The sequence below is a fragment of the Eumetopias jubatus genome, unplaced genomic scaffold (genome assembly GCF_037043125.1).
Source record: "Eumetopias jubatus isolate StellerSeaLion01/CBP00866 unplaced genomic scaffold, mEumJub1_p1.0 scaffold_1, whole genome shotgun sequence".
NCBI lineage: Eukaryota > Metazoa > Chordata > Mammalia > Carnivora > Otariidae > Eumetopias > Eumetopias jubatus.
Window position 1 is genome coordinate 64,000,691 of NW_028274807.1, and position 27,724 is coordinate 64,028,414.

The window sequence follows — 27,724 nt, forward strand, 5'->3', positions numbered from 1 at the left end:
CGGTTAGTTCTGGTTTTACGTGTAATAGGAAACTGAGGCTTCAGAGGTTAGTAAACTTACCTTACATCACCCTGGCAGCTTTCAGCTTTCTCAACTACATAATGTACCAAATTACCTGCCTTTCCCATTTCGCAGGACGATTAAGAATATTAACTGAATAAATTGTGAGAAATCCTAACTTCTTCAAAGATATCATAACAGAAACTCAAGACAGAATCATATTTATAACTAAAGATTTAAGTGAAAAATCATGGTGGGTTCTGCTTAGGCAGGCAGAATAGCAGTCCAGATTCTCCAGGGCACCCTACCACACACGGGAAAGTAAGAGAGTCTCCAAGAATTACCCCAACCCAAAAGGACAAACCATGGGAAGAACCAGCACTGGGCCGTTGAACTCTAAGCAGGAGATCTGGGGCTTTGCTGAGGGCACATGGAGAGCTTCTGCCCACACTGTGATCTGGGACTGAAAGAAGGAGAGCCAAACCTGAGCCTTCAAAGAGTTACCAAGTCTCCTGTGCTCTAAGCAGAAGCAATGGAAACCCACTCTGAAGGATGCATCCTTGATTCAGACCCATAGGATTCACACAAATGCAAGTTAACAGCAACAACAACAAAATCGCCACTCATAGGAGGTCACACATAAGTGACAGTCAGCAGAACTGATACACAACAGATTAAGGATTCTCTAACACAGAATACAGAACTTTTTTTTTTTTTGAAAAATTTAAAGAAAAAGAGAAAAAAAAAGGACGCTCCTGGAGATTACTTACCAGTTATGATGGAGATAGAGTACCAGTACATTGGAGACATCCGGCAGATACCACCTTAATCAAGTACTCAAAGTTAAGTTCACCAGTAGTACAAATTGGCATCACACATGAGGTGGTTTTCTAAGGACATGACATCACCTTCATTGTATTCCTGACAAAAATACAGAATTGGAATTTAAACATGAGGAAACAGATAAGCCCAAATTAAGGGACATTCTACAAAACGACTGGCCTGCACACCCCCAAAATTTCCATGTCATAAAAGAAAGAAAAATAAAAAACCATTTCAGATTAAAGGAGACTGAAGAGATTTGACATCTGAATTTCTAGATTGAAAAAGAGTTGCCGCAAAGTATATTACTGAGACAATAGGAAGTGAAAATGTACAGTGTGATAGATTAAAAATGGCCTGAAATTCGTTGACATTCCTCTGGCTGAGAAATGGGTACATATTTCCCCTTCTTTTAAATCTGGGTTAGCCTATGACTGCTTTGACAAATGGAATAGAGTAGAAGTGAAGGAGTGTCAATTCTGAATCCAACCTTTATTTTTTTATTTATCTATTTTTTAATTTTTTTAAGATTTTATTTATTTTTCAACACAGAGAGAGATAGCAAGAGAGGGAACACAAGCAGGGGGAGTGGGAGAGGGATAAGCAGGCCTCCCGCCGAGCAGGGAGCTCCATGTGGGACTCAATCCCAGGACCCCGGGATCATGACCTGAGCCAAAGGCAGATGCCCAACAACTGAGCCACCCAGGTGCCCTATTTTTTTATTATTTTTTTTCTGAGCCCAACCTTTAAAAGGCAATTTCTGGGAGCATCTGGGTGGCTCAGTTGGTTAAGTGTCTGACTCTTGATTTTGGCTCAGGTCATGATTGCAGTGTCATGAGATTGAGCCCTGCTTCAGACTCCACACTGAGGGTGGAGTCTGCTTGAGATTCTCTCTCTCTCTCTCTCCCTCTGCCCCACCCCTGTGCTCTTTCTCTCTCTCTCTCTCTCAAAATAAATATATAAAATCTTTAAAAAGAAAAGGCAATTTCTGCTTCTTCCACTATGTTTCTTGAATTTGATCATTGTATTATGGTTATATAGGAAAGTGACTTTATTCTTAAGAATTATTTAATTGTCTGCAATTTCTCTCAAATGGTTCAGTTAAAGTCTGAGAGAGAATGAGAGAAAGCATGCAAAAATGTGGCAAAATGTTAACAACTGATTAATCTAGATGAAGTGTATACAGGTGTTCCTTGAATAATTTTTACAACTTTTCTAAACCTTGACATTTTACCCTCAAAAAAGTGCAAATAAAAGAGAAAGGATTAAATATCAAAGAGGAAAAAAAAACAATGACTTGACTTCCTCTTTTGGCCAAGATGAACTAATAAGGACAAGATGTACCATCCCAACTAAAGTATCTAAAACAAAACAAAACAAAAAAATAGACAAAATATCTATAACAACAGTTTTCAAGATACTCTATATGAAGCAACAAAGGATAGTGATCTCTGAGAACTAAGAAACTAACAAGGTGAGTCCCATAATTGCCCCAGTTTGCTACTTTGAGAGTTTCCAAGCATGGCAGAAGGAAGAGAAAGCTGAGACAGAGGCTGGCAGATTACTCGAGTTGAGAAAACAGACCCTAGGGTCCAGAGACCAAAGCAGGTAGAGTTCACATGACAGAATAACAGAAAGAAGACATATGCACAGAGACAGAATACTGGACAGATCCACTGAGTTCTCCCTCAAGTATTTATGACCAATGTATGCATCTAAGGAGACTGTTCTAGGCCCAGGAAAGAACCATATAAGGATTAGAGGCGGGTGCCTGGGTGGCTCAGTTGGTTAAGCAACTGCCTTCGGCTCAGGTCATGATGCTGGAGTCCCGGGATCGAATCCCACATCGGGCTCCCTGCTCAGCAGTGAGTCTACTTCTCCCTCGGACCCTCCCCCTTCTCATGCTCTCTCTATCTCATTCTCTCTCTCAAATAAATAAATAAAAAATCTTAAAAAAAAAAAAAAGGATTAGAGGGAATGGTTCTTGTCATTCACATTGGTCTAGGAATAGTACCTATTTCAATCAGCCAGACTGGAAAAACTCATAATTCACAAGGCACTGGGTAGAGTATTCAGGAAGATCTTGCCTCAGTAGTAGAGAAGTAGCCCTACAATGAGCACTGCTTCAGACCTACCTACTAAAAAGTGAAAACAAGATCCCAAAGGACCAAACTATATCCAAATAACTTAAGTATCTCCCAGAAAAAAAGCACAAGAAGATTTATAGAGCTATAAAAATAGTCAACACTGAACAAGGTAAGATTCACAATGTCTAGCATCCAAACAAAGATTACCAATTATACAAAGAGTCAAGGAAATACAACCAATGGGGGAGAAAAATTAGTGACAAGCAACCCAGAACTGACACAGATGTTAGAATTAACAGAAAAGAACATTAAGACAGTTATTATAACTGTATTCCATATATTCAAAAAGTTAGAAACACAGAAAATATAAAGGAAGACCCAAATTAAACTTGTAGAAATGAAAAATAAAATGCATGACAATATCATATAGGCCAGAAAGAGATAAATGAAAGTATATATTGTAGGGTTCTTATATTATGTGTGAAATGGCATAAGATCACTTTAAGATACACTAAGATAGATTAAATATATATATTATAAACAGTTAAGCAACCACTAACATAAAAAAATAAAGAATTATAAGTAATAAAGCAACAACAGAGATAAAATCAAATCAAAAAGAAACTTGATTAGTCCAAAAGAAGGTAGAAAACCAGGAAAGTGAGAACAAATAACAGGCAGGACAAATAGAAAACAAATAGCAAAAGGATAAACTCAAATCTAACACCTTAATAATCAAAATAAATGTAAATGGTATAAACTGCCTGATTAAAAGGAATAGGTTGTCAGGTTAAATAAAAAAGCAAGCCCCAACTATATGCTGCCTACAAAAAAGTGCACTTTAAATATAAAGATAAGGGGCTCAGGGATAAGGGGATAAGGGATCAGTTGGTTGGGCAACTGCCTTCAGCTCAGGTCAAGATCCTGAAGTTCCAGGATAGAGTCGCACATCGGGCTCCCTGCTCAGCGGGGAGTCTGCTTCTCCCTCTGACCCTCCTCCCTCTCATGCTCTCTATCATTCTCTCTATATAAATAAACAAAAATCTTTAAATTAAATAAATAAATAAATAAATATAAAGCTAATATAATAAATAGGTTAAAAGTGAAAGGATGGAAATAGAGAAACTATGCTAACACTAGCCAAAGGAAAATGAGATTAACTACTTTAAAATAAAACAAAATAAATTTCAAACCAAAGACTATTACCAGGGATCAAAAGGTCATTTTATCACTATAAAGATAAAGGGGTCAATTCATCAAGTGGAAATAACAGTCTTAAACATTTATGAACATAATAATAGTGCTTCAAAATACATGAAGTTAAAATTGATAGAACTGCACAAAGAAATAGATGAATCCAAAATTATAGTCGGAGATTTTAACACTCCTCTTTCAATAATTGCTAGACCATGTATGCAGAAAATCAGTATGGATATAGAAAATTTGAATAACACTATTAATTACTTGATCTGATTGACATTTAGAGAACACCCAACAATAGCAGAATACACATTCTTCTCAAGTGCACAGAGAACTATTTTCAGCCATAGACTTAATAAAATTCAATAGGATTCAAGTCATACAACCTATGTTCTCTGACCACAGAAAAATTAAATTAAAAATCAACAACTAAAAGATCCTTGGAAAGTCCCCAACAATTTGGAAACTAAACAACACCCTTCCATATAACTGGCAGATTGAAGAAGACATCAAAAGAGAAATTGAAAAGTATTTTGAACTGAATGAAAATGAAAACAACATATCAGAATCTGTAGATGCCATTAAAGTAGTACTTAAGGGAAAACTTACAGCACTGAATGTCTGTATTAGAAAAAAAGAAAGGTCTTAAATCAGTGATCTCAACTTCTACCTTACAAACCTAGAAAAGAAAGAGCAAAGCAAATGTAAAGCAGAATAAAGGTAGTAATAAAGACCAAGGCAGGAACCAATGAAATAGAAAAGAAGAAAACAATAGAGAGAATCAAATAAAACAAAGGCTGGTTTTTTTCAGAAAATCAATAAAATGGACTAAGCTTTAGGTAGACTAATCAGGAAAAAAAGAGAAAAGACAAATTATCAATATCAGAAATACAGAGTTGACATCACCATATATTCTACAGGTATTAAGGATAAAAGTAGGTCTTTTTATAGTTCATAAGTGTGATGATTGAGTATTCACACTATTTTGTGACATGTGCCTCCTTCAAACCTTGTTACGACTACAACATATTACCCATCTGACATGAAAAAAAAAACAAGAAAAAAAAGATAAAAATAAGATTATTGTGAATAGGGTGCCTGGGTGGCTCAGATGGTTAAGCGTCTGCCTTCGGTCAGGTCATGATCCCAGGGTCCTGGGATCAAGTCCCGCATCGGGCTCCCTGCTCCTTGGGAGCCTGCTTCTCCCTCTGCCTCTCTCTCTCTCTCTCTGTCTCTCATGAATAAATAAATAAAATCTTTAAAAAAAGATTATTATGAATAATAATAACTTTATGCCAATAAATTTCACAACATAGATAAAATGGACAAACTCCTTGAAAGACATGAATTACCCCAGCTCACACAAGAATAGATAACCTAAAAAGCCCTATATCTATTAAAGAAGCTGAAATTGTACTTAAAAACCTTCCCACACAGAAAATCCCAGGCCCACATAGCTAGAAGAAATAATACTAACTCTCTAGAAATTAGTATTTGTACTAATTCTATAGAAGGAAGAAATAATACTAATTCCACACCAAATTTTCCAAAAAAATTGAAGAAGAGGGAGTACTTCCCAACTCATTCTATAAGGCCAGCGTTACCCTAACTCCAAACCCAGACAAAGATATTACAAGAAACAAAACTATAGACTAATATCTCTTGTGTATATAGAGGCAAAAAAATCTAAACAAAACTTTAACAAATTGAATTTAATGGCATAAAAAAGGATAACACAACATGACCAAGTGGGGTGGATTCATCCCAAAATTGCAGAATTCGTTTAAAGTTCGAAAATCAAACAGTAATTCACCATATTAGCAAACCAAAGGAGAAAAGCCATATAATCATCTCAATAGAGACAAACGCTGCATTCGACAAAATCTAATATTTATTACTAATAAAAATTTTTGGCAAGCTATGAATATGAAGGAACTTCTTCAACCTGATAAAAGACATTTACAAAATACTGACAGCTAACATCATATTCAATGGTGAAAGACTGAATGCTTTCCCACTAAGATCAGAAACAAGATAGAGGGATGTCTTCTGTCACCACTTCTATTCAACATTATATATAGATACAAAAATTATAAACATAATTTCAACAAATTAAACAATATATAAAAAAGGATACTACATCATGACCAAGTGGGATTCATCCCAAGAGGGATTCAACCCTGCAAAAATCAATCAATGTAATTCAACATATTAGCCAACTAAAAAGAAAAACCAGATGAAATCATATTTCTAAAAAAGAAATAAAAGGAGTCCAGATTGGAAAGAGAGAAGAAAAATTGTCTTTTTCATAAATAACATGATTGTCTCTGTAGAAATTCCAGTGTAATATACAAAAAAATGCTACAAAAACTAATGAGTTTAGGGAGATACAAGATACAACATCAATATACAAAAATGAGTTGAATTTCTATATACTGGCAATGAACAATTGGAAATTGAAATTTTAAGATAGCATCAAAAAATATGAAAGACTTAAGGATAAATGTGACAAAATATGTGAAAGGTCTTAAACTGAAAATGACAAAACATTGCTGAGAGAAATTCAAGAGACCTAAAAGAATAGAAATGTAAGCTTTGTTCATGGGTCCGAAGACTCAATATTGTCAAGACGTCAACTCTCCCCAAAGTGATCTGTGTGTTCAATGCATTTCTAACAAAAATCCCAGCAGGTTTTTCTTTGTCCCAGAAACTGACAAAGTGAAAATCATAATGAAATGCAAAGGAACTAGAATTCCTAAAAACAACTTTGGAAAAAATACTATATGATTTTGAGAATTACTGTAAAGCTACCATAATTAAAACAGTGCAATATAAGCATAAAGATGGACAGATTAATGGAATACAATCGAGATTCCAAAAATAAAGGCACCTACCTGGCTCAGTCAGTAGGACATGTGACTCTTCATCTCAAGGTCATGAGTTTGAGCCCCACATTGGGGGTAGAGTTTACTTAGTAAAAAAAAAAAAAAAAAAATTTTAAGATTCCAAAAATAAAATCATGTAAATATGACTTTTGACAAAGGGACAAATGCAATCAAGTAGAGAAAGGATAGTCTTTTCAATAAGTAGTGCTTGAACAACTAGTTATTCCTTAAAAAAAAACACCTCATCTTAACATGTACAAAAATTAACTCAAAATGAATGACAAACCTAAATGTAGAACTTCAATCTATAAAACGTCTAAAAGAAAATACAGAAAGAAATCTTTTAAACTGGACTTCAATAATTAAAACTGCTCTTAGAAAAACACTGTTTAGAAAATGAAAAAGCACTAAAACCAGATAAAGACACCACAAAAAATGTGAATTATAGGCCAATATCTCTCATGAATATAGATGCAAAAATCCTCAACAAAATATTAGCAAACCGAATCCAACAATACATTTAAAAAAATCATATACCACAATCAAGTGGGATTTATTCCCAGGATGCAAGTGTGGTTCAATATCCACAAAACAATTTACATGATATGTCACATCAATAAGAGAAAGGATAAAAAACATACGATCATATCAATAGGTGCAGAAAAAGCAGTTGACAAAGTACAGCATCCATTCATGATAAAACCCTCTGCAAAGTAGGTCTATAGGGAACAAACCTCAACACAATAAAGGCTTTGTATGAAAAAAACCACAGCCAAAATCATACTCAGTGGGGAGCAACTGAGAGCTTTTCCTCTATGGTCAGGAATAAGACAGGGATGTCCACTCTCACCACATTTATTTAATATAGTACTGGAAGTCCCAGCCACAGCAATTAGAAAACTTAAAGAAATAAAAGGCATCCAAATTGGTAAGGAAGAAGCAAAACTGTCACAATTTGCAGATGACATAATGCTATATATAGAAAACCATAAAGACTCCACCAAAAAAACTACTAGAACTGATAAATGAATTCAGTAAAGCCACAGATACAAAATCAAAGTACAGAAATCAGTTGTATTCCTACAGGCTACTAATGAAGCAGCAAAAAGTGAAATTAAGAAAACAATCCCATTTATGCACCCAAAACAATAAGATAGCTAGGAATGAACTTAACCAAAGAGGAGAAAGACCTATACTCTGAAAACTATAAAACACAGATGAAAGAAATTCAAGATGATGCTAAGAAATGGCAAGATAGGGGTGCCTGGATGGCTCAGTCTAGTTAAGCGTCTGCCTTAGGCTCAGGTCATGATCCCAGGATCCTGGGATCGAGCCCTGCATTGAGCCCTGCATCGGGCTCCCTGCTTGGCAGGAAGCCTGCTTCTCCCTCTCCCACTCCCCCTGCTTGTGTTCCCTCTCTCGCTGTCTCTCTCTCTCTCTGTAGAATAAATAAATAAAATCTTTAAAAAAAAGAAAGAAATGGCAAGACATTCCATGCTCACAGATTGGAAGAACAAATAATAGTTAAAATGTTTATACTACCCAAAGCAATCTACAGATTTAATGCAATCCCTATCAAAATAAAAAGAGCATTTTCACAGAACTAGAACAAACAATCCTGGGGTGCCTGGCTGGCTCAGTTGGTAGAGCAAACGACTCTTGATCTCAAGGTCGTGAGTTTGAGCCCCACATTTCATGTAGAGGTGTAGAGATTACTTAAAAAAAAAAAAAGGTGTAGAGTAAACAATCCTAAGATTTGTATGGAACCACAAAAGACCTTGCATAGCCAAAGCAATCTTGAAAAATAAAACTGGGGGTATCACAATTCCAGATTTCATATATTGCAAAGTAGTAATTAAAATAGTATAGTACTGGCATAAAAATAGACACACAGATCAATGGGATAGAACAAAAAAACCCAGAAATAAGCCCACAATTCTATGATCAATTAATTTTCAACAAAGGAGGAATGAATATACAATGGGAAAAAGTCTCTTTGACAAATGGTGTTGGGAAAACTGGTCAACTATATGCAAAAGAATTAAACTAAACCACTTTCTTCCACCATATGCAATAATAAACTCAAAATGGATTAAAGACTTAAATGTGAGACCTGAAACCATAAAAATCCTTGAAGAGAGCACAGGCAGTAATCTCTCTGACATTGGCTATAGCAACTTTTTTCTAGCTATGTCTCCTGAGCAAGAGAAAGAGAAGCAAGAATAAACTATTGAAACTACATCAAAATAAAAAGCTTCTGCATAGTGAATGAAATAATCAACAAAACTAAAAGGCAGCCTACAGAATGGGAGAAGATATTTGCAAATGACATGTCCAATAAAGGGTTAGTATCTAAAATATATTAAAAAACTTATACAACTCAATACCCAAAAAACAATCCAATTAAAAAATGGGCAGAAGATATGAACAGACATTTCTCCAAAGAAGACACGCAGATGGCCAACAGACACGTGAAAAGATGCTCAGCGTCACTCTTCACCAGGGAAATGCAAATCAGAACCACAGTGAGATATCACCCCATACCTGTCAGAATGGCTAAAATCAAAAACTCAAGAAACAACAAGTGTGGTTGGTAAGGATGTGGAGAAAAGGAACCTTCATGCCCTGTTGGTGCAGCCACTGTGGAAAACAGTATGGATGTTTCTTACAAAATTAAAAATAGAACCATCCTATGACCTATGTGTATACATATGCCAAAATGATCAAATTGTGCATAGCACTATGGAAACACATGGGATAATGTTGTTATAATCTGTAAGTGGAAGGTGCCTTTATAAGCATGATCAATACTCATAAATTACAAAAGAATACACAGATACATTTAAAATATTTTTTAAAAATTGCATGGCAAAAGCATAAAAAAAGTCAAAAGACAAATTTGGGGAAAGCATCAGCAATATTACAGATAAAAGATTAACGTCCTTAATGTAAAAAAAGTTTACAAGCCAGTGAGAAAGTTCAACAAACCAATAGTAAAATGGGAAAAATATATGAAGTAACATCTTATAGTTAAGAAAATGTAAAGGGTTGGGGCGCCTGGGTGTCTCAGTCGTTAAGCGTCTGCCTTCAGCTCAGGTCATGGTCCCAGGGTCGTGGGATCGAGCCCCGCATCGGGTTCCCTGCTCCGCGGGAGGCCTGCTTCTCCCTCTCCCACTCCCCCTGCTTGTGTTCCCTCTCTCACTGTGTCTCTCTCTGTCAAATAAATAAAATCTTTAAAAAAAAATGTAAAGCCATCATTATTTTATGAGAAGATCCTCATTCTTATAAAATAAATGAAATTCAAATGCCAATTAAAATCACACTGAGAGAATTAGTGAACAGACTTTCAATAATTGCATTGTTGTGAGTGTGGGATAACAGTCAATCTTCTACTTAGCTAGTAAGAGTATAAATTAGTATGATTTCCATTGAGGATAATTTGGCAATATTATCAAACCTTAAAAAATGCACATTGCCTCTGACCCAACAATTCTTCCCTAGATATTTATTCTACAGATATTCAAGCATATGTGTCTACAAAGACATTCAATAAAGCGTCATTTGTCATAGGCAAATCAGAAATGAATTGCCCTCGATAGGACCCAAATATACTTGTATGCTTGTAAAGGCATAAAATATCTCAAAGATAATACATAAAAACTAATGAGAGTAGTTACTTCTGGAAAAAAGAACTGAATGGCTGAGGGACAAGTGTGAAAGGAAGACCAAGTTTTCACTATATATCTATTATTTCCTTTTAAATTATGTAATATGTACATTTACTACCTCTTCACAAACAAAATAAAAAGTAGTATAATTAAAATCTGGAAGTTCTTAGCGATGTTGATAGGAAAAGCATGTTTAAAGAGAATTTAAAATTTAAAAATATTTAATTTAAAATTTAAAAAGAAAGTCAATTGCAAACTCTAAGTAAAACAAAAAACTTTTAAAAACGTCGCATGAAATATGAGGCAAACTGTGTGATGTGATTTGAGCAAGTTATGCAGTTTAAGAAAGAAGAATCCACTTGGCCTTGATGTTTGTTTCATTCTCTTTTGAATAACTCGGGTTTAGAGATGTGGAAGTAGTTTATCTTCTGAGCAAATCACTCTGTATTCTGTAGGAAATAATATTTGCATGAGCATAAACTATACATCATAAATTTATTGATCTCAATTCTTAGAATCAATCCATAGATAAAATGCAGAAAAATTAATTATACTGACAGAAAAAAATGCAAACGGTATAAACCCTAACATTATAAATGTAAGGGTAGTGAAGAGAGAAATTGAGTGGTGGCTAAGGGCATAGGGTGGCAGTGAGGGGACAAGAAGAGGTGAAGACTAGTTTGAGGGTGCTGTTTTTCTCGTACTACTTTGTAGTGAATCAAGAGTTACTACCTACATTGATAGAACAAGAATTCAAAGGTATTTAAATTTACAATGATAAAGGTACCCGGGGCTCAGTCCACAGGGCATGAGACTCTTGATCTCAGGGTTGTGAGTTCAAGCTCCACATTGGGCGTGGAGCCTACTTAAAAAAAAAAAAAAAAAAAAAAAACTTAATGATAAGCAATAGAAAAATGGGAAATAATATAATTAAGAAAGCACATGGAGGTAGAAAGCAATGGAGTGTCTCAATGAGGTATATTTCTCAACATTCATAACATGAAGTTAACAAACACCAAATAAAGTAAATAAATCAAGAAAGTGTTATCTGCGTAGAGTTCACAATTATAATACTAACTACCAAAAGAATTAAAAGCAAACTCTTGAAGGTGATAAGACATGGGTGTAAAGGAGAGGTTTGAGGGATGGAGCAGGAAACTTTTATCTTTTTTCCATTTAATACCATTCTGTACCTTTTGAATTTTTTGACCAAGTTCATGTATTACCTTTATAATAGATATTCCTTATACAATTTTATCATTTTAGTTTTGTTTAATTTTAGATTTCAGGCACATGAGGAAAATATAACGTATCTATTTTAAAGTTTTATGGTCTGACCATTGCTGTTTTCCAGATAAAGCTAAGCTACTTCACAGCCAAATTCCACACGGTGGTATTTTCCAAAGAAACACTAACCCGCATCCAAAAATAACAGTAAAGCAATTTAAATCCTTACAGCACTGTCATGAAAACATCAAAAGGGGATTCCACTCATAATACATAACAAAACTTCTTAAAATCTTCTTTCTCTGACCCTCTCTCAATATCTCACACCATATGGTAGCTTCTCCCAAATCTCTATCCTTCTCTTGAAACTTCCACTCCACACAGCCCACACTGCTCCCAGTCTCCTTTTACTCACCACTTTCCTCCCTTTCCTTTGTGGGCCCGTTCTCTTCTAAATATCTGCCCATTCAAATATAAATCAGGCTTCCTCTATATCCATTTCAGACCTTACCACAAGGGTCTTTCTTCTTAGTCTGGGGAAACCAGCATCATTGTAATGTTATTCCTAAAAGAAAATCAAATTCTAATTTCCAAAAGATCTGCCCCGAACAAACATTTGAGACATATTCTGCTGGAATTTAGTTATGAAGCTGTAGGTTTCTCTCCTACAGGCATCCTAAAGATAAGAGCTGGGTCTTATTCATTTTTGTATTCGGGTAGACAATGACATGCTTCACACATAGTAACACTTCTCCACCAAGGCACATTTTACTGTTGAATTGTAATTTGGAATTGAGCTTTTATGGGAGAGAGTGGGGGAGAAGAAGAGGAAGGAAGCTAATGTTTACAGAGTACCTACTAGGGAGCAGGCACTATGCGTTTATGGTGACGATATATCTTTCTACCTTCTTTTCTGGATCAGTAATTCTCAAATTGGAGCAAGAAAAAGCAATGTGGAGGAATACAAGTAGTTTGAAAAAAACCCTCCATGTGATGCTATTATTCCTGACTGTGTGTATAAGCACACACATCATAAAACACTCACATATCCTGACAGATATAAACTAAGACACTTCTACAAACAGTAATGTGTCCAAAATACTGTTTGGCCTTAAGTGTTGAGGATGGGAGAGTAAGATAAAGAACCATGGATGGAAACTCTGTGTTTGTGTGTATTTGTTGTATGTGTCTATATAACGCATACAAACTCAAAGATGCCCACTAGGGGCGCCTGGGTGGCTCACTCGTTAAGCGTCTGCCTTCGGCTCAGGTCATGATCCCAGGGTCCTGGGATCGAGCCCCACATCGGGCTCCCTGCTCGGCGGGAAGCCTGCTTCTCCCTCTCCCACTCCCCCTGCTTGTGTTCCTTCTCTCGCTGCGTCTCTCTCTGTCAAATAAATAAATAAAATCTTAAAAAAAAAAAAAAAAGATGCCCACTAGATGGCAAGCCCACATTTCAAATGTTAACAATTACTGTGATGCCCCTGCTGGGCATTTTAATAATTCAAGCCAAATTCCTATAAGGCCGAGGTATCACATACAGGTTAAGAAGTATACAAGTTAACTTTGTGGTGATGGTCTTACAAATACTTCCTAGAAATAGAGTCTGAATTTATAGCTCCACAGTTTCTAAAATCTGCTGACTTGTTTTCCAGCCAAAATATAGTATTAATGGAGGTAAATTAAATTCCCTTATTAGATCATCCGATTTCATAATTTGGCTTCGATATGAATTAATTGCAGGACTAAAGCAAGTGGCAAGGCCAGGATTTGACCCCACGTAGTTTACTCACAGAAGCCAGGCCTTAACCGGGATGCATCTCCACCCTTCTCTAGGATGAAAGGGAAGAAGCCAAAGAGGAACGCTAGTGCCCTTCCCCCTAGGTTAGCCACCTCCCTCTGTTCCTCCCTTTACCCCCACATCACTGCCAGCCTTAGCTGACAATGCCCTGCTCAAAATTCTCCAGTGGCCACCCCTTACAGGATCAACTCTGAGCTAGCACAAGCTGGATACGCCACCAATCTCTCCCACACCCAAACCCACTGATTTGTTTTCATTCCTTGAACAAGTTCTGGGGTCACTCACCTCCACGTCTCTAGAAATGCTATCCTTGCAATCCTGGAAAACCTCACCCCTGCTCTCTGCAGGAACAAGTCATCAGCCTTCAGGATTCCCCCACGGTCACCTCATCAAAGGTGCCCACTCGGACTTTGCCAGGAATTGGGCCCTCCCATTTCAATGCTCCCATCAAGCCATTTATCTCATGCTTTGGCAATCGCCAGTGTGCCTGGCTCTCCTGCCACCGGAGGGAGCACTCCAGGGTTGGTGTCTTTGCAGCTTTGTGTCCTCAGCACCAAACCTTGTGTCTGGCCTACAGAGGACGCACAGTAAATTTGGCTGCTTGAATAAATGAATAAACACAAGAGTGTAAACGGTCAGACTGCCGACTCTCTTAAAAATCCCAGCGTTTGGGTCATGGGATATAGAGGGAGGTAACTCCTACTGAATCCCTTGCAGAGGTGTGGACTGCGATGGAAGAACAAGGGGCCAGAGCCAGAGAGGCCTGCTCAGGGGGGGTTGCAGGGCTATTACAGTGAGTCCACAGAGCTTACTTGCTCTGGTGTCCCAAGGATAGTTCTTCAAAACATTAAAATACATGGGAAGGATTCCCCCTCACAACCTTCTATATCCCACCATCCTCTACAATCAGGTGAATCCCTGGCTATTTTTGTAACTACTCTCTTTGATTTCCTTTGGAACTCTCCTTGACCTCCTTTGAAATGAGCCTTCTTTGCTTAATATCAATGCCAGCTGGAGATTCAGATATTTTCTGGGGGCTCCACCAAGAGATATCTTCCGAGATTTCTTGGCCATTAGAGAAACTGGTTTCAGTGCAGGACTTGGGAGCTAGCTCTGCTCATTAACTATGTCAGCTACATTAGTCAGCTAGGGCTGCCATAGCAAAGTACCACAAACTGGGTAGGTTAAACAACCGAAATTTATTATCTCACAGTCCTGGAAGCTAGAAGTCAAGATCAAGGTGTTGGCAGGGTTGGTTCTTTCAAAGGGATGTGAGGCAAAATCTGTTCCATGCCTCTCCCCTAGTTCCTGGTGGTTCCCTGGCAATCCTTGGCATTTCTTAGCATCACCTCAATTGCTGCCTTTGTCTTCACATGGCATTCTCCCTGTGTGCCTGTCTGTGACCACATTTCTGTATTTTATGTAGCAGATACCAGTCGTATTGGATCAGAGACCCATCCTACCCCAGTTTGTCCACATCTTAACTTAGTTACATCACAACCACCCTATTTCCGAAGAAAGGTCACCTTCTGAGGTCCTGAGAGTTAGAACCTCAACATATGATTTTTGAGGGAACACTATTCAACTCAGAACATTGGCCATATTTTCCACAGCAAAAATTAGGACACCCTCATTTCCATATGGTGTGACATTAGGACAGAATGTTTGGAATCAGGACTATCTGGGAAATGTGGGGGTTTAGGGAACATCATTTTTAAAAGTAATCCAGGCAAGTGCATGTTAATCTGCAGGGTTTTAAAACATCCCTAAGTAGTGGCGCCTGGGTGGCTCAGTCGGTTAAGCGCCCGCCTTCGGCTCAGGTCCTGATCCCGGGGTCCTGGGATCGAGCCCCGCATCGGGCTCCCTGCTCAGCCGGGAGCCTGCTTCTCCCTCTCCCACTCCCCCTGCTTGTGTTCCCTCTCTAGCTGTCTCTCTCTCTCTCTGTCACATAAATAAAATCTTTTTAAAAATTAAAAAAATAAAATAAAATATCCCTAAGTAGATATCCAATTGAAGAAGTTCTAAGTACCTAGAATTAGAGCAGACACCTGTCACTGCTGTAAATCATCAGGTCCCATGGAATCAGAGAGGACTTCCCATGAAATCAAATCAACATAAAATGAATAGATGCTAGATAGGGAGATAGACACACACACATATATCTTTGAAAGAGTGCACAAGTAGGTGAGATTTGTGGGGGCGCCTGGGTGGCTCAGTCGTTAAGGGTCTGCCTTCAGCTCAGGTCATGATCCCAGGTTCCTGGGATCCAGCCCCGCATCGGGCTCCCCGCTCAGCGGGAGGCCTGCTTCTCCCTCTCCCACTCCCCCTGTCTGTGTTCCCTCTCTCGCTGTCTCTGTCTCTGTCAAAAAATAAATAAAATCTTTAAAAAAAAAAAAAAAAGAAAAAAGTAGGTGAGATTTGTGTACATTCTACTAGCTTCTTTTAAGAGCATATGGAGAATTAATTACTTGTGTATTGAGGATTGAAAAAAGCAGAATGTTCCCTGAAATAGAGGTAAGACTTTTCAAATGTGATTTTTATTACAAACTGGTATCATTTTCCCACCAAGAACAACCCCCACGACCTTGTAAATATATATACATAAATATATAAATATATATAAGGTATAATATATATATACGTATATATAAGGTATAATAAAAAACAACAGAAATATATTATCCAATTTCCAATTTCCAAGTGTTCACAATTTTAGGGGTAGAATTATATACTGAAGATAACTTATATCTGTAACCTATTATAACTCCTGCCCTCAAACTAATTTTTGCATACTGTGTTCCCAAGATAGAAATAAAAACAGGTCTGGGGACACCAGAGATGCAAGAAAAGTATGTTAAAAAAAAAAACCTCACAGGGCCATAATGGAGCCACTTAAGTTAAAGCCCCAGGTCAGTAAACCAAGACTTAATACCTAAGCTAACTGCAGTTCCAACCCCCCAGGAATGCAGCCTTTAACCAGTTAACATGGGAACTTCCTGGTCAGCACTAGGAAATGTACTGATAGACCCCTTCCATTCCCCTTAGGAGGGCAACCCTGCCCAAAACAATGGCTTCTTTGCTAATCACTTCCTTTTCTCTGCTCCCTCTTTTACCTTTAAAAACCTTTCCCTTTTGGCAACTTGATGGGGCTCCTTTCTATTTGCTAGATGGGGATGCTGCCCAATTCATGAATCATTTAATAAAGCCAGTGAGATCTTTACATTTTACTTGTTTGAATTTTTGTGACTCAACAGATTTGGTGGCAGCAACAGGATCCAAAGTGAACTCATCTGGCAACATTCGGGAACAAGAAACACAGGTGTGGCCCCCTGTGAACACTTCTGGGTTCGCTGTCTTTCTCACCGTCTCCAAGGGCCCTTGGTGAGTTCCTCTTGGTTGAGCTCCACTCTGTTTGTCTTTGAGCTTTGGATCTAATTGGCTTTCCCTTCCAGGGCAGGGCAGCTCAAGTTGGCAGATGGTTCTGCCTGGAGCCCAGCTGAGCTGGCAGAAGTGTCAACCAGAAGCCAAGCCCCAGATGTTCAGACCCCAATTCCCCAAGTAGAAAACCCCAAGACCTTACTTAGCTCTGTCCCTGGATTCCATGCTGGGAACTGTTGGTGGCAGCTGCAGTTCTCATGCCTTGGGGTTGGCTGGATCCATCCCTTCTGCAGTCCAACATCCCATGGAAATTGGTGGTAGTGTGCAGGTGGTCCTGTGGGCAGGATGCCATAACATCTCTTGGTCACTGCCGATATATTAAGGTGCACATGTTTGTTTGTCTTGTTTTGTGTATATAAAAGGTATTACTAAGGGAATCTCAGAAATCAGAAAGCGGCAAAAATTGGTAGGCCCAGGTCAAGCATTTAAAGGCTGTTTGTTAGAGGGCTTGCCACCTCAAAAAGACTCCCGTAATAGGGTAATTTGGTCTGAAAACAGGTTGGGTGGACCCGCCAACTTCAAAACCTCATGCAACGAGGTACGCTATAAAACATTCCACAATTCCCAACCCACAGCCTGTCCCTCTTCTAGGTATTAGTTTGGCTCTGAGAAAACCAAAAGTCCAGGTAAAAGAAAGGGGATCCTTTACATCCAAGGAACTGAGCCTGCCACTTTCAAGCATACCTGTTTATGTTATGTCCAAGAACTAAAGTCCCGGAAGTTGCAGATTATCTACAAAAATGGCAAAATCCTACTAAAAGCAACCTAAAATTACAATGGCCCTTATGGGGGATGTTGCAATTAGATAAGACCATTTAAGAAGGGCACTTAAAAGCAAGGGTCCCCAAAGAAGACAGAATGAAATACCTGTTTTAATCAGCAAGCAGAAGCTTCCAAAAGGTTTTGAAATTCCAAAATAGCTTCCTTGAAAGTTTTGCTGCAAAGAGCTGATAAAAAAAAAATGTAAAAGACACAGAGAATCCCTTCTTGGCCTTTTGGCTAAGATCAAGTGTAAAAGACACAAGAGGTACCAAAAACAAAAAGCTGTAAAACTGATGTAATTCTTAATGCTTCCCTTTTTATCCTCCTTTATTTGAATACTCGTTCTAAGTTTCCTCTGAATTGACTTTACCCGACCATAAAGGCCATTCAAAGTTCGTCTATCCTTTACCATCCCGCAAATTTCCCCTATTTATCCCAAACATCTTATAAATTATTGGCCTTAAGAAACCAAAATCCTTCTTGGAGAAATTTATATTCTTTGTGGGCCTCTTTTTTTTTTTTTAAGATTTTATTTATTTACTTGTCAGAGAGAGAGAAAGAGAGCACAAGCCGGGGGAATGGCAGGCAGAAGGAGAGGGAGAAGCAGGCTCCCCGCTGAGCAGGGAGCCTGATGCTCCCTGAGGTAGAAAAATTTTTCTACCTCTGGGTGTTATTGATAAAATTAATTTGTAAAACAGTCCTTTGTAGTTGGTTTAAAAGCAAGCACTTGTAGGTTTGGGTATTCTAAAAATTTCAGAAAGATCTAAACTAATCCAAATGTTTTTCAGGTTCACATAATCTGGGAAAATATTCAGTATTAAAGCAAATTTAAGGTTGTTGGTTTGCCTACAATAGACATGTCTTTAGAGTTATCAGCATTAAATATAAAACGTTTATTCTGCCTGGATTTACTGAAAGTCAAAAAAGTTCATACTATTTATGTTGCAAAATTTGCCAGAAAAAATAACTTAGAATAATGGTTGACTTTGTCTAATGTGTAATGAAGTTTTTGTGAGTAACCTAAACATAAGAACAAGTAAGTTAAATAGATGTAAATAAGATAAAAAGGTTTTAGATAAACTTTCTAAATAGTTTCCCCCAAATCTTTTTGGTAACCTGAAATCTAAAAGTTTCATTAAGGGAGGAGTTAAGTTCATTAAATATCTAAATCATTTCCAAATAAGATAATATAGTGAAACATTAATTATTGAACATTAGTTTATTTACTTTTTGTTTCCTTATTACAAAGAAACTAAAGATAAATCTTGAACTGTTGATAAACATGTTTTGTGCTTTTTCAGAGATGATACAATGAAGAAGAACATTTCTAGAAATTATAAAATGTATTCATAAATTTATCTAAAGAATACTGGTGTAACAGTTCACAATTTCTTACTTCTTCCACTAGAAATTAGTTTCTAAGGGTTAAGGATTCTAATTAATATATGTGGTTAAAGCTATTAAAAATAATAAGAGAAATATCTCTGTATGCAAGAAAAGTAGGATGTGTGTTTTCTGTAAAAGAAGGTATGGGAAATAGAAATGCATTTTTGTCAAGGGAAAAGAAAGTAATTTTGTCCTAAAGTGAGACTGGTTGTTTAAAGAGGGACAACTTAGGACAAAATCTGAATGTAAAAAGAAAGTTGTAGAAGATTTATGAAAAAGCAATCCTTGGAAAGAAGTTTTATGTATGGTCAGTACTGGCTAAGATTAAACTAAACTTAGGTAGATAAATGAGTTTTAATATCAAAAGTATACTGAGGCAAAATTAAAATTTTGTTTTCTCTTTGGTAAGAGGACAAAGTTTTCTTGGACTACTGGTCTGCTCTTAGTAAGAAATTGTAAACAATAGCTTTTCTTTACCTTTAAAGTTATCTGCTTAGAAAACAAGGATTCTGTGCTTTGCCAAAATAATTTCTTATGTTTATTAGGTCTTTGATTACTTAAGAAAATTAAGTCTTAATAGTAAAAGAATTAAACTTTGTTCACAAATATATAACCTGCATTTCCCTTTAAGATCTTTTATTGTCACTTAGATTAAACGGATAATTAGGTATTATTTCATAATGATCTGTGATCCTATTTAATCAGATGTTCAGATCTTTTGCTATTTTTGACATACTTCCAAAAATCAAATTCTAAAGTGAATTCTTTTGACCACAGTCTAACTGAGGAGATCCAGAGGGCCCTGGAACATTTCAAGGTTTTGTTTTCATCGTAAGTGAGAGATAGTAAGCTAAAGAGGCTTATTTAGTATGTTAAATTACATGGGAAACATTGCCAAATAAATGATGCTAAACCTTCTTTGACTATATTTGTGTAGGTACACATCATTAAAATAACTGTTCTAGAGATTGTATGAAACTCCTAGAAACCTGATATTTCTTAATACGCTATTAACGTAAAGTGTTGTATGTCATGGAAATAACCAAATTTCCTTGTCATTTTCATTGTAATGAACTATCAGATCTTTAGCCATGGTCACTTTTAAGTCCCTTGTCATTTACAGTTATTGTTTTACTCTAATGCTTTTGCAAATGTGTCTTTTCCAGTGAAATTCATGGAAAGGAATCTGACAAGTACTGTAGAATACAGATTTCTGATAACCTTCAGCTTATACAACGAACTGGCATTTAGAAACTCTCAAAGACTGTCCTGGAATCTCCTCGGAAGGGACTCTCCTGGGTCCTCATCACTAACATATGGCAGACCAACTTCAGGGACTTCACCTTGCCTATACACATCACAGCTGAAGAGGGCTCCACCTGACACCTACTACTACTATACAAGAGTTGAAAACCTCCCAGTCAAACTGACCAGGAAGAGAAGTAGCCGACATCAATGTAGACTGCTTCTGCCCCAGATTCTGAGTCGACTTCATACTAACTAAGCATGAAACTCTGGCTACCCCTTCTTTTCTTTACTCTGACCCTGCCCTGTAAAGATAATGCCATCATCGGCATCTTCCAGGCTATTGCTAAAGGGGGTGAGCTTTGCCTTTCAGGCTGCTGGATTTGTCATCAAAAACCTCGATCCGTCCATTAACAGGGCCATGTTAGTGAAGGTGCACTGACAGGGTTTTGTCTGTGTCTGTCTCTGCGGTGGTTATCATTCCCCTCGCGTCTTTGAATGCCCAGTTGCTGGTGGCCAGGCTCAGCAATGATTCCTCCATTGTGCCCCTCACTTTTTTTTTCTTTTTTAATTTTATTGTTATGTTAATCACCATACATTACATCATTAGTTTTTGATGTAGTGTTCCATGATTCATTGTTTGTGCATAACACCCAGGGTTCCACGCAGAATGTGCCCTCTTTAATACCCATCACCAGGCTAACCCATCCCCCCACCCTCCTCCCCTCTAGAACCCTCAGTTTGTTTCTCACAGTCCATCGTCTCTCGTGGTTCGTCTCCCCTCCGACTTACTCCCCTTCATTCTTCCCCTCCTGCTATCTTCTTCTTTTTCTTTTTTCTTAACATATCTTGCATTATTTGTTTCAGAGGTACAGATCTGCGATTCAACAGTCTTGCACAATTCACAGCGCTCACCATAGCACATACCCTCCCCAATGTCTATCACCCAGCCACCCCATCCCTCCCACCCCCCACCACTCCAGCAACCCTCAGTTTGTTTCCTGAGATTAAGAATTCCTCGTATCAGTGAGGTCATATGATACATGTCTTTCTCTGATTGACTTATTTCACTCAGCATAACACCCTCCAGTTCCATCCACGTCGTTGCAAATGGCAAGATCTCATTCCTTTTGATGGCTGCATAATATTCCATTGTGTATATATACCACATCTTCTTTGTGCCCCTCACTTTTCACAAGCAAACTGAGACATCTCATGGGGCAACTCCCCTGGATTTACATTGTCTTGTTAAAAAAAAAAAAAGACCTACTAGGACATATTCATGACTCAGGATTTGCTTCCTTTGGCAGGGCCCTACTTCCCTGGTTAGGGGTAAATGCAAATGAGAATATGATCAGGAACTTCTCCTTCACACTTAACTATATTGCAGAATCCATTGCTAAGACAATAGCTGCTGGACAAAGATCCTTAGATTTTTCTGGCCAAAGTTGTTCTTGATATTAGATAGCACCTGATGATCTTTTAGCCGAGCAAGGAGGCGTCTGTGCTGTAGCCAGCACCACCTGCTGCACCAGTGTGAACACTTCTGGGGAAGTTCAAACCCAATTACATAAGATCACCGAGCAAGCCACTTGGCTTAAAAGGGAGACTCCAGCAGGGTCTTTCTTTTACTTCTTTGATTTTGATTGGCTTGGGTCTGGAGACCATGGCTTCAAAATGTACTCCAGACATTGGGGAATCATCCTGCTTTTAGTAATCATGCTAATCTCCCTGGTGCACCGTATTCTCTCAAAAGCTTTAAATGCATGTTCGCAGCTGCTAACATCCAAGCAAATGATCTCCCTAAGAGAGGAACATCAGAAGAATGGAGAGGATGATGGGCTTAAACACTGAGAGTGAGAAGTCATAACCTGTGACTATTACAGAGATGAAGCAAAAATGTCATGACCGGTGAATAGCTCACAAAAAAAAAAAAAAAAAAAAACAGAAACAAAAACAAAAACAACAAAGGCTGGGAGAACTCTGGAGCGGTAGCTGAGAGTGGTGTTAATGCCTTAAATTTTGATCACATTTCAAGTAGGCTGAGAGCCTGATCAAAAAGGAGGACTTATTAAAAAGAAAACCACAGGGCCATAATGGAGCTCCTTATGTTAAGGCCCCAGGTCAGTAAACTAAGACTTAATACCTAAGCTAACTGCAGTTCCAACCCCCCAGGAATGCAGCCTTTAACCAGTTAACCTGAGAACTTCCTGGTCAGCACTAGGAAATGTACTGATAGACCCCTTCCATTCCCCTTAGGAGGGCAACCCTGCCTAAAACAATGGCTTCTTTGCTAATCACTTCCTTTTCTCTGCTCCCTCTTTACCTTTAAAAACCTTTCCCTTTTGGCAACTTGATGGAGCTCCTTTCTATTTGCTAGATGGGGATGCTGCCCAATTCATGAATCATTTAATAAAGCCAGTGAGATCTTTACATTTTACTTGTTCGAATTTTTGTTATTTAACAGTGCGAGCCACAGTCAGAACTGCTTCCCCAATAGCCCACAAACTGCAGTATACCTTCCGTGTGAGAAAAACTGTTTAACAAGAGACAGTTTTACCGTATCTGAGAACTTTTCCACTTTTCTAACAAACGTAAATTCTCTCAAATCATGTGGAAATAGGAAAGATAAAATAAATTAATTAAAATAAAATAAACTTAAAGTCATAAATGTGTATTACATGGGATATCCTTGTAATGGGAAATAGGAAAAGACCCTGAGAAGTTGGATAATGATGAAGGAAATGGAAGAACTGCTCAGTAAGGAGACAGTAATCAGTGTTTGTGTATGAGCACTAACTTAGGTCCAGGCAAAGGGGTAGGCTGTTTCTGTATTTAATCCTCTCAATAACCCTACCAGGTAGCTATCCTTACCTCCATTTAACAGATGGGGCAACTGAGCCTCTGAGTGGTTACGTGATTTGTCCAACCAAGGCCATGGGGTAAATAAGTGGCAGAAGCAGGCATGGAATCCAGGTCAGCCTGAACCCACAGCCCATGTGCCCAGAGCTGGTGAGGGGCCTGTGGGGGATCTGAGGCTTTCATGAAGTACCTGCACAACACCTCCTTCTCAGAGAGAATGGAGTAGCAACACCAGGCATGTGGAGGAAGGTTGGAATGGCCTGGGAGGAGAGGGAGGAGGTAGATTAAGGGGCATCAAGGCTTCACAACAACTGTGTATTGGGAAAACAATTTTGTTCAAGAGGGCTATTTATAGGGATGTTTTTCCTCAGCACTCCCTTCCCCCATCTCCTCCCTTTTGTGTTAAAAGGCGCCTGGCAGATTGGTGGAGGGTTACAGGCAATGCACAGGAAACTCTGGAACACAATGCATGGGGCGGGGACAGATCCCCACCCACCTAGGAACACCGCTAGCTCCGCACTCAGAGACCCTGCGGGGGGACGGCTGGAGCTCCCAGACAGGTCTCTGCTCCTCTTTTCTTCTTTCTCCCAGACGGAAAGAAGTCACCATGCCCAAAGGGGTGCAGAACAGAGTAAAATTAGGAAGCAGAGGCAGAATAAGAGGCAACAGAACAAAGCAAACAAACACCAACATAACTGAAATCGGCCAGGTAGCCAAGTCATCCCCTATCCAAGCGGACGCCTGAATTCTATGAGGAGTCCAGCTTTTTCCACCCAAGTCTCTCTTCAGCTTTCAAACTTGCAAGACACAGAGTGTGGAGTGGGAGAAGTGATCCCAAACCCAGCTGCTGAGAGGGACCCCAGAACCTCCTGGACCCTCGGGACAGACCCAGCCAGGCCTGTGGGGACAGCTGCTTACAGGAACAGCCTCTCATACCCTTCCCTTTGGGCCACCAGACAGGGGCCCCCAGCCAAAAAGATCCACATTCAGACTTAGAGGTAAAGGCCAGACCCTGGGCGGATTCAAATGTCTGTCTACTAGTGATTCAACCCACAGCACTTGGCTCTCCCTCTGGCCTTGTGAAGTCTCTCCACATGAGACTGGGAAGGATGCTTCCTGCGGCTGTTTGGCAGCGTCCCGCGCCCTTGCTGGAGTGGGACAAGGCGGTCTTGTGCTGCCTGGTTTGCTCATCGCGTCTGAAACACTAAAGACTCATTTAGCGCTACGCTGTGCATCATGGGTCAAATGGCATTACAGTTTTCAAAACACTCTGCAGAACACAAAAGATTTCCAAACCTCTTGTGTTTGAACAACATTCAATGCAAAGAAATTAGAGTCTAACTAAAATACTGGTAGGAAAAGACACTTCTCAAATAATTTCAAACAGTCTGTGCAGATGTCTCATCTAATTTCTAGGCCTAACCTCTTCACTCCTACCCAGTCCTGCATTTTACACAAAGGGCATTTCCTCCTGAAAGCTCTGATAGTGTCACCAGCTGGACCACAAGACCTAACCTTTACTTCCCACCTGCTTGGACTCACTGACTTTTGTCCCACATTTTTTCTTAAGCTCTTCTTTCCAGCTTATCTCTTAACTCAGGCAAAAGACCCAATGGGCATAACATCCTGTGATGGAAACCGAAACTGCTCCTCAAGCAATAAAGACTGGCTCAGACAAAGAGCTCCTGCTGGCCCAGACTACCCAGACCAGTATGAATTTAACCCTGACTCACACTTGCCCAGATGGACCGAGGGACTGACAACCACCTTTACTTCATTCTAATAGTCAGATCTCCACCCAAGGAGCACAAGCCTCATTTACATAACATACAATTTATGTAAAGGCATGATTCCTTAAGGTGCATGCGCCACCTTCTGCCCGCCTCTACATATGATGACAAGGCTCCCCGATCTAAATATTCATCCTAACCCTAACCCGATCTAAATATTCATCCTAAATATTCATCCTAAATAAAAGGAACCCATTCACCCTTGTTGGGGAGTCACGGCTTTGGAAATTATTCCCCATGATCTCCTTATTTCCTGCAAATAAAGTTTCCTTTGTGCAACAACTCACCTGGTGTAGTTTCTTTTTCTTTTTCTTTTTTTTAGAGAGAGAGAGTGCATGCAAACACAGAAGCAGCATGGGGGAAGGGGCTGAGGGGGTGGGAGAGAGAAGAAGAATCTTCAGCAGCCTCCACACCCAGCGCGGAGCCAACTAGGGGTGATCCCATGACCCTGATGAGCTGAAATCCAGAGTCAGATGCTGAACCAACAGAGCCACCCAGGCACCCCTGACATAGTTTCTATCTGCGACTCACCACAGAGTGAACTCATGTTAGTTTGGTTACAGTAGGGCCCTTGACATATAGAGAAGTTTTATCTTTTGGCAAAAAAATAATTTTTACCCTCACCAGCCCCCAATCTTTTTAAAAGTTTTTATTTATCTATTTATTTAGAGAGAGAGAGAGAAAGTGCATGCACAAGCAGGGGGAGGGGCAGAGGGAGAGAGGGGATTCCAAGCAGACTCCTCACTGAACCTGGAGCCCGATGCTGGTCTTGATCTCACAACCCTGAGATCATGACTTGGGTGGAAACCAAGAGTCAGATGCTCAACCGACTGAGCCACCCAGGTGCCCCACCAGCCTCCAATTTTATAAACTTGGGGTCATCTTAGACTCTACTCTCTCCTACATTTACTCTTTTAAATAAAAGTCTGAGGTTCTTAAATATTAGGTAGGGGTACCGATCAATGCAATCGTTTTTATCTAAATTCAATTAGCCAACTTATAGTACATCATCAGTCTCAGATGTAGTGTTCAGCGATTCATCAGTTGCATGTAACACCCAGTGCTCATCCCATCATGTGCCCTCCTTACTGCCCGTCACCCAGTTACCCCATTCCCCCTCACCGATCCAAACAATTTTATTATAAAAAGTCAGCAAAACTTTATTTTTTTATAATTAAATCTTTTTCTTTTTCACTATTCCCTCACTGTCTGCCCTTTCTATCCCAAAATGCCTAGCTGATGGTGAAGCCACTGAACCGCATTCTCAGCTGGGGAACTGGCTACAAAGCAGGGTTTCCCCATGCTTTTTTCTCCACTTGAGTAATGCAGCTTTGCAGTTCTAGGAACTGAAAGGGAACTAAACTAGACAATGCTTCAGAGAGAGAGAGAGAGAGAGAGAGAATATCATGCGTAATAATAACTATGTCTGCTCTTCAACTTTTGAGCTAGGAATAGGACCATGTGAGGCCCTCCTCCTCTGTTCTTCTCACTGCAACGGCTTGCTCTTGGAAGCCCACTCTGAGGCAAAACTGACTTTCGTGGGCATAGAGGTGGTGGAGCAACAGGAGCCCAGCTGGCTTGTTTCAGGGTGTACTGCTAGTGGGCTGCCCCTGCTTCTGGACCTAAGACACTGATTCTGGTTCCTTGTCCCTTCTCATCTGTCAGGGGGGGCCTGTCTTCCACTCTGTCCTGTTTGATTCGAGAATGGTAATGTAGACCTCCTCCAACCCTACTAGGGATGCTTCGTCTACCTCATCTGAACACTTAGAGGCCACAATCTGCAGCATAACCTAGATCTGGGAACTCACGGCACAGAGAAATGCAGTAATGGAACTTGGGATGTATAGCTTTTCTAGAAGTCCTTTTGCTGTGGCTCTCCCCGTCCTCTACTAGCTTTCAGACCCTCGGGGCACTGGCGTCCGCACCCAGGGTAGGCACAAGGCCTGTCTCATAGAAGAGCCTCACCCAACAGATTAGTGTGCTAGAGCTGCCATAACAGAATACCATAGACTAGGGGGTGGAAACAACAGACGTTTATTTTCTCACAAGTTTTGGAGGCTGGAAGTCCAAGACTGAGGCATCACAGGTTAGGTTTCTCCTGAGGCTTCTCTCCTTGCCTTGTGGACAGCCACCCTCCCACGGTGTCCTCACACGGTCTTTTCTCTGTGGTTCACATTCCTGGTGTCTCTCTGCATCTTCATCTCCCCTTCTCACAAGGACACTAGTCAGACTGCATTAGGACCTACTCTAAAAGCCTCGTTTTAACTTAATCACCTCTTTAAAGGCTTCCAAATACAGTCAGATTCTGAAGTCCTGGAGGTTAGGGCTTTAATACATGAATCTGGCAGGGGAGGCACAATTCAGCTCAAAACATCCAACAACCGGTGATAAGACCAGCATTTTTAAGCTGGAAACAGGGAAGACGAAAGGAGAAGAGAAAACCTACCCAGCGGGAGGATGAGCTGACATTCTCTAACCCAGAACAGAGAATTCAGAACACTCTAGAACTGCTAATTGCTGAAGAGCCCGGGTGGCTCAGTCAGTTAAGTGT

The 27,724-nt window shown here is 39.3% G+C and overlaps 1 non-coding gene across 1 annotated transcript; it reads left to right on the forward strand.

The window, feature by feature from the left end:
- The first annotated feature begins 5,048 nt into the window (after positions 1 to 5,048).
- Positions 5,049 to 5,152, forward strand: LOC114214851 (small nucleolar RNA U13). The gene has a single exon (XR_003610495.1). It is a non-coding gene; the product is annotated as a small nucleolar RNA U13 (small nucleolar RNA).
- The last annotated feature ends 22,572 nt before the right edge of the window (positions 5,153 to 27,724 follow it).